Here is a 12,613-nt window from a genome sequence, read left to right on the forward strand (position 1 = left end):
GGAGGCACGCCCATGCACACAACTAAAGGAGGGATATATGTTACCCCCACATCTGTGTGAAAGTTGTTTCCACCTGCTCTTAAGACAACCAGTGGAATAAAATAAAAACATGGAGCAGCCCAAAGAATTTGCTTTGTGCCAGAGCCAATGGAACCTAAAAATGTTCAACTTCTGTTCACAACCCACCATTTCCAATGTGGTGCCAAATGTGGTCCAATGAATTCTCAGTTCTGTAATGTTTAGAGAGGGAGCTGGGCCTCCCAACAAGCGACTAGCACATTTCAAGCAGCACCAAATAAGGGTGACATGGCATTGGTCATGGTCATCCCTGCATCATATTGCAGCAGGAGAGGTGCTCAGGGGACACATTTACAATTCTCTCCCCAAATGCCACACACCATCTTACACTCAAAGGCCAAAATGCAAGGCAGATATTTCCTGGGCATCATGTAGGACGTATGGAAGCTTGGGGGCCTCCTGGGAAGGGGGCTAGTGGCGTATGTTCTAAGGCTTCATATTTCAAGATTTACTTAGCGCTGTTTCTAATACCCCGCGTGTACACACATGCCCCACACACAGGATTTCACTTCTCACACCGCATACACATCCCACTTCAGCCACATACACTGTGTCTCACCCACAAGCATTTACACCTTGCACACACCCATGGTCACACCTCACAGACACAGATTGCACATACCTGTACTTACACACTTTACACTCCCTGACACAGGCACAGTTCTGCTTTGCACATCCAGGCACCACACATACACCCTGCAGACATGAACACACTTTACGCACCAACACAATGCCATGCTTACACTTTGTGCACATCCACGACTCACCTGCACGTCACACTTGTTCACACTTCACTTAAGTGTACACAACACACTTGGCACACATGCCATTCAATTTAATAGTACTGTATTGATATGACGAGCTTTAGGAGCATTGCCAAAGTAGCAAACATACCAGGTATCTTGTAGAGATAGCTACAGGCTGGTTTAGATGGGGAGTCACAACTGCACATGGAACCAGAAGCCGTATTCTGCAACATTCTCAATAAAAAGGTATGGTAACTGCCCATGACAATCTATCCATGGAGTCAAGACAGCGTCCTTCCTCCCTGAGAAAACCATTGGCCATATCTTAATTATCCTTCATTGTTCATTCACCAATGTAAAAAATACACAATGGGGGAGACATGTGCCTCTTTTATAAAAGAGGTTCTTGACACTTTGGTCTCAATCTGGCACCCAGGACTGAACCTTCCATTGCTACAAAAACTTCCATTGCTATTGGGGTTGTTGGGGAGGGGGGAACATATGACACCATTAAATCAATTTACCAAGTTAGGTGTAGAGTAAAAGACAACTGCATGCAAATAGAGGCCTTCAACTGAGAAAGGCGCAAGAGGGCAAACGCGGGGGGTGGGGTGGGGGTTGGGGTCTGTCTCACACGCAGAGCTTGTCGTGCCAACAAAGTATTACTGAACTGAAATGGAAATTGCAAGTTTGGACTTTTACTTCAGCTCACTCTTTCCAGCACATACTTCAGTGACCTATGAATCCTACTGGAGCAATCCCTTGACCCAGCTGTTCCAGTGTACTACTCAGAGATAAAGCCACCACTGGGGCTAGAGAACACACACTGCACCTCAGGAAGAGGTGATGCAAAGATGTCTTTAAATGCAAAGCTCCCCAAGTCTGGACACCAAGCCAGTCCCTCAGTGTAACTGAAAGTAGCCTGAAACGTGCACTAAATTTCACCAGGCTGTAGGAAAGCCCTAGCCATGGGGAGAAGAGGGACTGAAAGCTTTATTACCTAATATATAAGTCATTGAAACTAACTGATTTTAAAAAAAACAATCCCACACTAGCTGATACCTAGTCACAGTGAAATGTGCCAAACTTACACAGACTCTTACCAAATACTGAATCCGTGACCAAAAGCAAGCGAGAGACGCTCTGCAACTGGAGACACAAATGAAGAGAGGAACAGCTATGCAGAGAAGAGATTGAAATAAAGACATTTTAGTCCTGTGTCCAAACTCCAAGGGTGTGAGAGACAGGCTCTTCAAACTATCAGAAATACTTAAAGACATTCCATTAAATGGCAATAAAGAAAAACTGGGTAACCCTGTGTATCCAATGCACTGGCCCTGGCCCTGTCTTGGCATGAAAAGAAAGTGATGCAGAGATGACACCAGGCATCTGCATCAGAAACTGACAAAAATGATAGTGAATTCATGGGGAACCAAATGTGCCATGAAGCCCAGTCACAGAATCATAGACGGGTAGGACTCGAAGGGACCTCAGTAGGTCATCTACTCTAGTCCCCTGCAGGATTAAGTAATAACTAGACCATCCCTGACAGGTGTTTGTCTAACCTGCTCTTAAAAAGCTCTTAAAGACAGAGATTCCACAACCTCCCTAGGCAATTTATTCCAGTGCTTAACGACCCTGACAGGAAGTTTGTTTAATGACCAACCTAAACCACCCTTGCTGCAATTTAAGCCCATTGCTTCTTGTCCTATCCTCAGAGGTTAACGCGAACAATTTTTCACCCGCCTCCTTGTAACAACCTTCAAAACTGTTATCATGTAATCCATCCCCCCCAGCCGCGTTCAGTCTGCTCTTCTCCAGACTAAACAAACACAATTTTTTAAATCTTTCCTCTTAGTCTTAAATCATGTTTTCTAGACCTTTAATAGTTTTTGTTGCTCTTCTCTGGACTTTCTCCAGTCTCTCCAGATCTTTCCTGAAATGTGGCACCCAGAACTGGACACAGTATTCCATCCGAGGCCTTATCAGCAAAGTACTTGCTGTGTTGTCTCTGTTTCTGATGGCAAGCGCTGGGTTCTGTCTCTGTCACTCTGGCAAAGCTTGCATGATGCATTATGCCATTATCATCAAATTACACCTCACCCACAATGCACATAGCCCACTCCCCGACAAACCTCCTGTGTCTAATCTCCAGGCACTTATAGCTGTAATTCACTGGTGAGGGTATATCCTACATCCCCAACATACAGAGGGTGTAAGCCTAATACAGGCACCAGTTACAGAGCCTGATTCTTTACCGCTTTAGCTCTAGAGGTCCCTGGTATAAGCCATGATGGTGGCTATCATCCATCCACCTCCCTGCTTGCCTGTGTCTCCTTCATGGGTGTCGCATCTCTGAAAGCAGGAAAGAAGGGCCGTGAGTAACTCATCAGCCTAGGGCCCCTCTTGTGGGGCGAGTGACTCCTGCCCAGTAAGGGAGGTGGATGGTAAGGTGATCCGGCTGCAGTGTGGTTTATCACAGTAAAGTCTGACCTAGCCCAGCTGTAGTGGGGGAAGGTGGGCATCTTTTCCAGGCCTCTCTGTGCAAGGAATGGGGTGGCACAAGGAGCCCCTCCAGACCTACCCCCTTAGAATTAATCCCCAGTCTCTGAAGGCAAGGCCGTGAGGCAGCATCACCAACTCTTCTCGCCAGTAACCAACTGGGCCTTGCTGGAGCCAGTGACGGATGATGATGAGAGAAAAGCACCCCCGCTTCCAGGGGAAAAGCCCCTTCTGATTGGCTGCTCTTCCCTATAAGGTGAGGAAGTGGGGAAGGCAACCAATCAGGGCTGCTGCAGGAGGCAGCCAGAGATCTCACCAGAGCTCTCAATCCCCTCAGGCACCAAAGGATTCTTTGGGTAGGGGAGGGAGACCCCGTTCTCATGAGAAGGGAGGGAAGAGAGCTCCCCTCTTGTGAACAATGGGTCCTTCAACACTCTGCTCCTCCCTCCTGCCAATGCCAGGCCTGGGAAGGGGGAGAGGGGAGTGAAGAACCCCTAGAGCTGCCCCCCACACCAGGAGGGGGGAGAGGGGACCCCTGCAGCTGTCCCTCTGCTGCCTGGGAGAGGAGGATGAAGAACTCCAGGTGCTGCAGGTGGAGCAGAGGTAGGGCTGGGGCAACAGGCAGATGCAGAGACTGTGGAGAGTAGAACTGATGTGGGGCTAGAGGGGCAGAATTAATGGCTGGTCAGGGGGACAGGCAGATGGGGGATTGGGGGGCACTGAATTGTTCATTTGGGGGAGAAGCTGGAAGCTCTACACTATCTGGCAGCCCGCAATAGCTCTTGCAGCAAGGGGCCAAATCACTTTATCTGTTTGGGAGCGCTGGCAACACTAAATTTGTGTCGTTCCCCTGCCACACACACACACTGGGGATGGCCAGAGGGAGAGGGAGGAGTTAAAAAAAATCAAAGACGAAGCAAAAACCACAGTATAATTTTTTTTTGAAAAAAACAACTCATGATTTTTGGGTCAATCTAGTGATTTTGGGGGAATCAGTCATGATTCTTTGAACGTTTAGGGTTGGCAATACTGCCTGATGGTGGGGCTGGTTGGGAGGACATTTCTACTGATGGGAGGGACACTGCAGAGTGGGACAGATGTAGTGGAAGCACAAGGGAGCAGGGTAGAGAGGGGACTCAGGCAGAAAACTAGAGGAAGGTTTGCCTGCTCTGGACCCTTATACCTCCAAGTGGTGGATGGGGCTTGGTGTTGCCTAGGTTTAAGAAAGTGCCAGTGTGACTATGAGGTAGGACTGTATCTGAGTTGCTCATGTCTAGTGTGGACACACTGACCCATTTGTGCACAACTGATTGAAGAGCAGACAGTGTAAGTCTCACTTGTAGACAAGGCCTCATCCTGCTGCATAAAGAACAATCCTGGTGTTTTGCTTTTGTCACAGGGTCATTGGTATGTTGTATACACACAGGGATCTGAATAATGACAGTCAGTCCTTTGAGGGACTTATGCAGTGGGGTTAGAGCCCTAACGTGTAACTCTGCCAATGGTTCTGATGCTAGGCAAGACACTCCCCCCTCCCTGACCCCTGCTTCTTTTCTCTGTGGAGGCAGCCCCTCCCTGTAGACAGACTTTCTTCCTCACTGGTATCTGATCAGCGCTCCAGGCAAGTCAGATCCCACTGATCGGGGAAACAAGAGCCACAAGGGATCCCACTAATGAAGAGTGAAGAATCAGAGACTCATTAACCTTCATGGCTCCACCATTGATTCCCTCAGCATGTCTGGCCTGCCACCAAGACTGGCCTGGGCTTTGGGTTGCCAATTTTGGTTGGATATATTCCTGGAGGTTTCATCACAGGACATAATCTTTAATTAAAGATTGAGCTGTAATTCCTGGAGACTCCAGAAAAATCCTAGAGGGGTGGCAACCCTACCCTGGACTTGTCACAGCCCCTCACTGCAGGGGGACGGGGATCCCCAGCATGTTCCTCCCTCCTCATTTCTGTCCCCTGCAAAGCAAATTGGTTAGATTCTATAAAAAAACAAAACCTTTGCATTAAAAATAGTTGCTTATTTAGGCCCTGAGGAAAAGGAAAACAGAAAGAAGCTGTGTGGTATTTAGATGTTGCTTGTAATTATTAGAATTGGGAGCACTGGCTGTTGGGAGTCTGAAAGGACAGGAAGGAGGGGGGAGGAGTTGAGAGGCTGGGAGAAAGCTACAGAGGGTGCAGCAGCAGCTTGGTAAAGAGGTTTTGTCATAAATATAAAGGGAAGGGTAAACCCCTTTGAAATCCCTCCTGGCCAGGGGAAAGCTCCTCTCACCTGTAAAGGGTTAAGAAGTTAAAGGTAACCTCGCTGGCACCTGACCAAAATGACCAATGAGGAGACAAGATACTTTCAAAAGCTGGGAGGAGGGAGAGAAACAAAGGGTCTGTGTGTCTGTCTATATGCTGGTTTCTGCTGGGGATAAACCAGGAATGGAGTCTTAGAACTTTTAGTAAGTAATCTAGCTAGGTATGTGTTAGATTATGATTTCTTTAAATGGCTGAGAAAAGAATTGTGCTGAATAGAATGACTATTTCTGTCTGTGTGTCTTTTTTGTAACTTAAGGTTTTGCCTAGAGGGGTTCTCTATGTTTTTGAATCTAATTACCCTGTAAGATATCTACCATCCTGATTTTACAGGGGGGATTTTTTTATTTCTATTTACTTCTATTTTTATTAAAAGTCTTCTTGTAAGAAAACTGAATGCTTTTTCATTGTTCTCAGATCCAAGGGTTTGGGTCTGTGGTCACCTATGCAAATTGGTGAGGCTTTTTATCCAACATTTCCCAGGAAAGGGGGGGTGCAAGTGTTGGGAGGATTGTTCATTGTTCTTAAGATCCAAGGGTCTGGGTCTGTAGTCACCTAGGCAAATTGGTGAGGCTTTTTACCAAACCTTGTCCAGGAAGTGGGGTGCAAGGTTTTGGGAAGTATTTTGGGGGGAAAGACATGTCCAAACAGCTCTTCCCCAGTAACCAGTATTAGTTTGGTGGTGGTAGCGGCCAATCCAAGGACAAAGGGTGGAATATTTTGTACCTTGGGGAAGTTTTGACCTAAGCTGGTAAAGATAAGCTTAGGAGGTTTTTCATGCAGGTCCCCACATCTGTACCCTAGAATTCAGAGTGGGGGAGGAACCTTGACAGGTTTCCACTTTGAAAATAAAGTCTTGTTGAAGCTTGCTAGTACCTTGCTTGGTTGATACAACATTTTGGCGATGAGGATGGATCTTCTGCCTCTGAACCCACCCGCACCCTTTCTGCAAAGCCCAGGTGAGCCTCCAATTGCTTTTACTACCTGGATCCATCTGTTTGAGACTTATCTGCTTCCAATCAGTGCTACAGAGATTTCTGAAGTAAGAAAGCATGCTCTGCTAATCCACTGCCTTGGAGCAGAAGGGCAGCGTATATTTTACACTTTTCTCCTTGCAGATGATAAATATGAGACTACACTCACTGCATTAAAGAATTTTTTTGTGCCAAAAGTGACTGTAGTAGCTAATCGCTACAGATTTCGCCAGCGTGAGCAGAAACCAGGGGAACCTAAAATGCAGTATATTGCTTCCCTGAGGAGTCTGATTGTAATTTGTGACTTTGGGAATATGGCAGATGAGATGATTGGAGACCAGCTCATTGAGAAAACAACCATGCTTCATGTAAGAGAACGCTTACTTCTGGAATCACAACTTAAACTAGGAAAAAGCAGTAACCATTGCTACTCAAATTGAGTCCGCTACAGCTGAAGCCAAAATAATGAGCATAGGTACAGGAGGCACAGTCCAGGCTGTGACTCCTTTGCAGAAAAATTCACTACCACTGCAGATACACAATTGCAAGAGGAAAACTAATGAAAAACCACTGAATCAGCAAATTCAAAATACAGTAAAAGCATGTTTTCACTGTTCCTCACAACACCTTGCAAGCTACACAGGATGTCCTGCAAAAGTAGCTCAGTGCAATCATTGCAAAAAGATTGGACATTTTGCTAAAGTATGTTGAAGTAGCCAGTTCAATCAACAGGTACATGCAGTTACAATACCAGATGTTCCTGTGCTGAGCATATTCCAGAACAGATAAAGTGCACTGTAAATGTTTCTGCCATACCCTCAGGCAAACCACACTCTATTCAGCTAATGTTGGACACTGGCTCAGCAGTATCTATACTACCTGATTCCATCTATCTGCATTACTTTAAAGATGTGCCTCTTTCTGAACCCAGGCTTCAAGTGGTGTGCTATTTGAAAAACCATATTCCCGTACGTGGCTGCCTGCCAGCAATAGTTACTTTTGGTGATTGCTTGTAAATACAGAGTTCTACATTGTCTACAAAGGCACTCCTATCCTCGGCAGAGATTTATTGGCTGCTTTAAATCTCAGTGTAGTTAATGGATTAATTGATCTTCCTCAGCAAAGCACTCTTGCAGTACACACACCCATTTTAGCTGGGACCCAACACCAGGTTGAGGAGAAACTCAGCTGTGCTTATGGGTTTCTGCATGAAGTTAAAATGCAGAATAATGTGATGCCTGTACGACAGAAGTTATGGTGCTTACCATTTTCAGTCAGGGAAGCTGTTTCAGAGGAACTTAAAAAACTTGTTCAAAAGGACATTATTGAAGAGATCGACTTCTCGAAATGGGTTTCACCTATAGTAGTGACGCAAAAGAAGAGTTTGCATTGGATGACTTCATCGTAGTACCAACACAACAAGACATTGCACTGGAACTGGGGCTTGAGAGAGAGCCTGTCAGACCCAGATGACCACCTGGTATGTTACGTAGTATCTGCAGTGTTTTCAGTGTAATATTTCTGCCAACAGTATAGTGTCTTGTTTCATATTTGTTCCTGGGGTTAGAACAATAATGTTTATTTTAATTAGAGTTTAAGAGAGGAGGGAATGTGGTGTTTAGATGTTGCTTGTAATTATTAGAATTGGGAGCACTGGCTGTTGGGAGTCTGAAAGGACAGGAAACAGGAAGGAGTTGAGAGGCTGGGAGAAAGCTACAGAGGGTGCAGCAGCAGCTTGGTAAAGAGGTTTCCACTTTGAAAATAAAGTCCTGTTGAAGCTTGTTAGTACCTTGCCAGGTTGATGCAACAAGCTGGCAGTTCTCATGTTCAGAGATAAATTCATTCCTGCCATGGGCAGGAGGCATACATAGATGCGATGGCATGTAGAGATTCACTCCAGTGTCACAGGGAGATAATACACAGACCAGTGCCCCCGAGTCTACCTGAGGAAGATGGAAGGCTTGGCTTGATCCTCTGACCCCAGTCCACCATAGGGATGTGTCCTGGCCCAATGCCTTGTCCCATGGGTTAGGGGGATGGAATGGGGGGATGGCACAGCTCAATACGCCTCATTCCCATGGAGGTAGGTGCTGAGCCAACTATGGCACAACTCACAGGGGGGAGCCAGCCTGGCTTGACACCTCTCTGTCCTGCAATGAGTCAGGGCGTGGCATGTGAGAGAGTGCAGGCCTTGCTTCGACAGGTGCTCCCCCAGTCCCTCACGGAAGAGAAGGACCAACGCAACATCCCTGGTCCTATGGAGGGAGCTCATCCTGGACTGACACCCATAGTCATATGAGGGGCACATTATGTGACACAGAGCCCCCACAGCCTGATGTCCCCTACACCACCCAATGCTGTAAGGTGGAGGTGGCCTGGTCCAATGACCCCCCCCCCCCAGTCCTGTGGGAAAACAGAGCCCAGCACATAACATTCCTGTGTATGGAGATGGTCCAGCCAGCGGCTCTCACAGGGAGGAGAAGGTCTAGCCTGACCTACTGGTCCCACTGGTGGAAGACAATGCAGCCTGATGCCCCCCACCTCCATCCTGCTAGAAGAGATGGCCTGATCTAAAGCCCAGAAGGCCCACATGGGGGCTTTACCTGGTGCAAGCCCCCTACTCCAAGTCTGACATATCCTGGATCCACAGGGGAAGATGGTCTAGCCCTACTCCACCCAGGCCTGTAGGATGGAGATAGTCCAGCTCAGTGCTCCCCAATCTCCCTGGGCTGACATCGCCAAGGGAAAGATGGACCTACTCACCAGCATATATGCCTATAGAAGTAGTTGGTCTGGCCCGACACCCAATTCCTGCAGGGGGAGATGACCTGGCCTGATACATCCCACTCCCACGGGGCTAGATGGTGAGCCTGCCTGCCTTGATGTGTACTAGTCCTGTGCATGGAGACCTAACATCAGTGCTGCCAATTTTCACAACTTCATCACCCATAACATGAGTAACATGAGTTTGGCCCCTGCTGGAGCAAGTCTCAGAGACACCCCGGCCTTCACGCCAATTTCAGACCACCCATCAGAAACTCCCCTCTGATTGGCTGCCTTCCCCACTTCCCTACCTCCTGAGAAATAACAGCCTATCAGAGCTGAGTGGGAGCAGATATGGGGGCTGAGGCACAGGCAGATATGGGGACAAAATTAATGTGGGGGCTGGTGGAACCAAATTGATATGGAGGTAGGGGACAGATGCATAATTATTTGCTGGGCTGTGGGATGGGTAGATGTAGGGCTTTTGAGGGGAAAACAGCTTTAGACTGTTTGGATTTGGGGAGAAGCTAGAAGCCCCACATCCTCAAGCAGCCACTGAGAGCTCATGCACTTGGGGGGGGGGGGGAAGGCGTGTCAAAAATCACTTTGTAAATTTGAGACATCTGGCAACACTAATGATCCCATGTATGTGTGTGCGCACACTCACACACAGAGGGGGTGGGCAAGGATAATTCAAAAATTGAAAGAGACAAAAAATATAATCTTTTTAAAAACTCATGTTTCTTGGGGGTCAAACATGTTTTTTTGAACTTTTGGGGTTGGCACTAGTGTAGGTGTCCGAATGCCTGAGACTTTTGGCCATTTTGAAGGGAAAAATCATCAGCATAGGAAAGCACTAGGGGGCAAGGCAGACCTGTCCCCCTCAATCCCTTTTGCCCCAGGGGCTTAGTTTATGTTCCATGTGCTTTAACTCTGCCAATCCTGGAACCAGTCCGGTGGGAAATACTCACATGTTGTGACCTGAAAAAGCCACTGGAGGTCACTCTTTTTCAAGAATTACTGAGGCTGCAGCTGCCCCTTGCCTTCCTTCTGGGAACCACTTCCAGTCTTTCTCCCTGGATTGCCCCAGCACAAGCCCTTAGAGATTATTATTATTATGTTCCCTCAAACCCAATCCCCTCAAGTGTGCTGGGTGCATCACAGACAATAAACCAGGACCCTGCCCCAATGCAAGGAGCAGACAGAAGCTACATAAGGGAATTCTCATGTTCCTTGCTAAGCTTGCATCCAGCTTCTCTGCCTCCTGTCTCTGTCCCTGTCCCTTTAGACACAGTCACTCAGCCAGGCCTCTCTACACCTGCCCCTTTAGAAACACGTCACTCAGCCAGGCCTCTCTACACCTGCCCCTTTAGACACAGTCACTCAGCCCACCCACTCTGTGCCTCTCTCTATAAGATACAATGGCTCAGCCCAGCCTCTCTGCTTTCCTCCACCTGCCCATTTAATTACAAATTCTCCCTCCCTCCCCCCCCCCCCCCCCGACGGCCTTCTTACTCCAGCTTATATATTTCCCCAGTCTCTGGGCAGTTTTTAACTCTTGTGTTTGTAATTCCTGCTTGGTGCCTCAGACTCCTCTAGTTCAGGCAGCCTGCATAAAGCTGCAGCTCTGTTCTTACAGACTCTGACCCCTAGCCTCTTCCCCAGCTCTTCCTCCCAAACCCATTTTCCTAGCACAAAAATTTGGCATTGCTGATATCAGAGGGGCTTCTGGGACAGTGAAGCTGCAGCCCTGTTGTGTTCATGCTGCTGTTGCTGCTGGGTTCTCTGCCTCCTAGGAGCCTGGATGCACCTGGAAGGAGACGGTTGACAGGGATTCAGCCCCTCATGGTACCAGTAGAGACTATGTGGAGACTTAGGGCTCCAGAGAAGGCCCCTTCACTGTTGTGGGGACTGGGGGCTGCTGCCAATACATTTGGTGCTGTACACATGGTCATTCCTTTGCAATCACTGGGATTCCACTGTCCTCCCAACACCCAGAATCACGCCTGAGTGCCATAGCTGCCTCCTCTCTTCCCTTTCATAGATTTAAGGCCAGAAGAAACAATTAAACCATCTAGTCTGCCCTCCTGCATATCATGGGCCAGAGAATTTCACTCACATCCAGGGGCTTGGCTGTCAGCACATCCTGGTAGTTCTTCCTTTGCAACATCTCTGAGATCCACCATGAACACTCAAAGCTGCTCTATCTCTTGGCCTTCTCTCTCATCTGACTTCTCCCACCTTCTTCTCCCTGGCCTCCCTATATCTCATCTCACTGCCCCTCTGCTGCCACTTGAACACACAGACTCCCTTTTAAATTTTCTTGTGCGGCATTTCTGCTCTAGCACCATCTTGGGCTCATTTCCTGTTATTCCCCATCCTCCAGGCAAGTCTCCATCCCCGTCTCCCAATCCCTGAAACAGTTTCTGTGGTCTTGCACCAAATGACGAGGCGCTACTCATTGAAACCTTTGTCTTTCTACAAATCCTAGAAGCTACGTCACCCCCTGCAGTGAGAGTGCCAAAAACCCAAACAAAACTATCTCAGATGCAACCAGCTTTTTTCTCTCATTCTGCATAGGAATCTGGGACTTGGAGGGTAGGGACCCCTCTTTTCTTTATTGGGCTGTTCTCCACACCCTTCATGTCTATTATCCTTTCACTGTAGGCTAGATTTTGGTCCCACTATGGCCCATTGATGCTGTCCGCTGGTGCAAAGGGATTGGAAACCCCGGTCTGGGGGCATTCCCCTAGCAAAAGAGCAACACAGGGCCCTACGCTGCTCTCAGAAGAGGTGTGTTGGGGTGCAGCTAGTGGCTAGAAAGGGGAGTGGACAGGGTAGTTTGAACTCTGGTTATTCTGTGCTGTGGGACCATCCCTGGGCAGCTATACAATGCTGCTGTGCAATTAGGGACTGCTGTAACTTACTCCAGGAGCTGTGCTTGAAGCCACTTTTGCCTGGCCCTCGCCTTTGGTGTTGCATCTCCAGGGAGGTGCAGATCAGAATCTGGCTGTGTCTCTTCAGTCCAACTTTAGATGGGAAGCCCCTTGGGACAAGGATCTCATTTTTACAGTTGCCAGTAAAACTCTGGGCATGCTGTGGCAGGGCATAAATAGCAATGACAAAAAAGAGGAAGGCACGGTCCCCGCCCCAGAGAGTGTATATAAACAGCCCAGATCACCTTGAGTAACCAGCTGAAGGTGTGATCTCAGTCAGCAAAGCATTTTCATAGACTCATAATA

The sequence above is a fragment of the Lepidochelys olivacea genome, assembly GCF_965140295.1.
Source record: "Lepidochelys olivacea isolate rLepOli2 genome assembly, chromosome: 6".
NCBI classification, from domain to species: domain Eukaryota; kingdom Metazoa; phylum Chordata; order Testudines; family Cheloniidae; genus Lepidochelys; species Lepidochelys olivacea.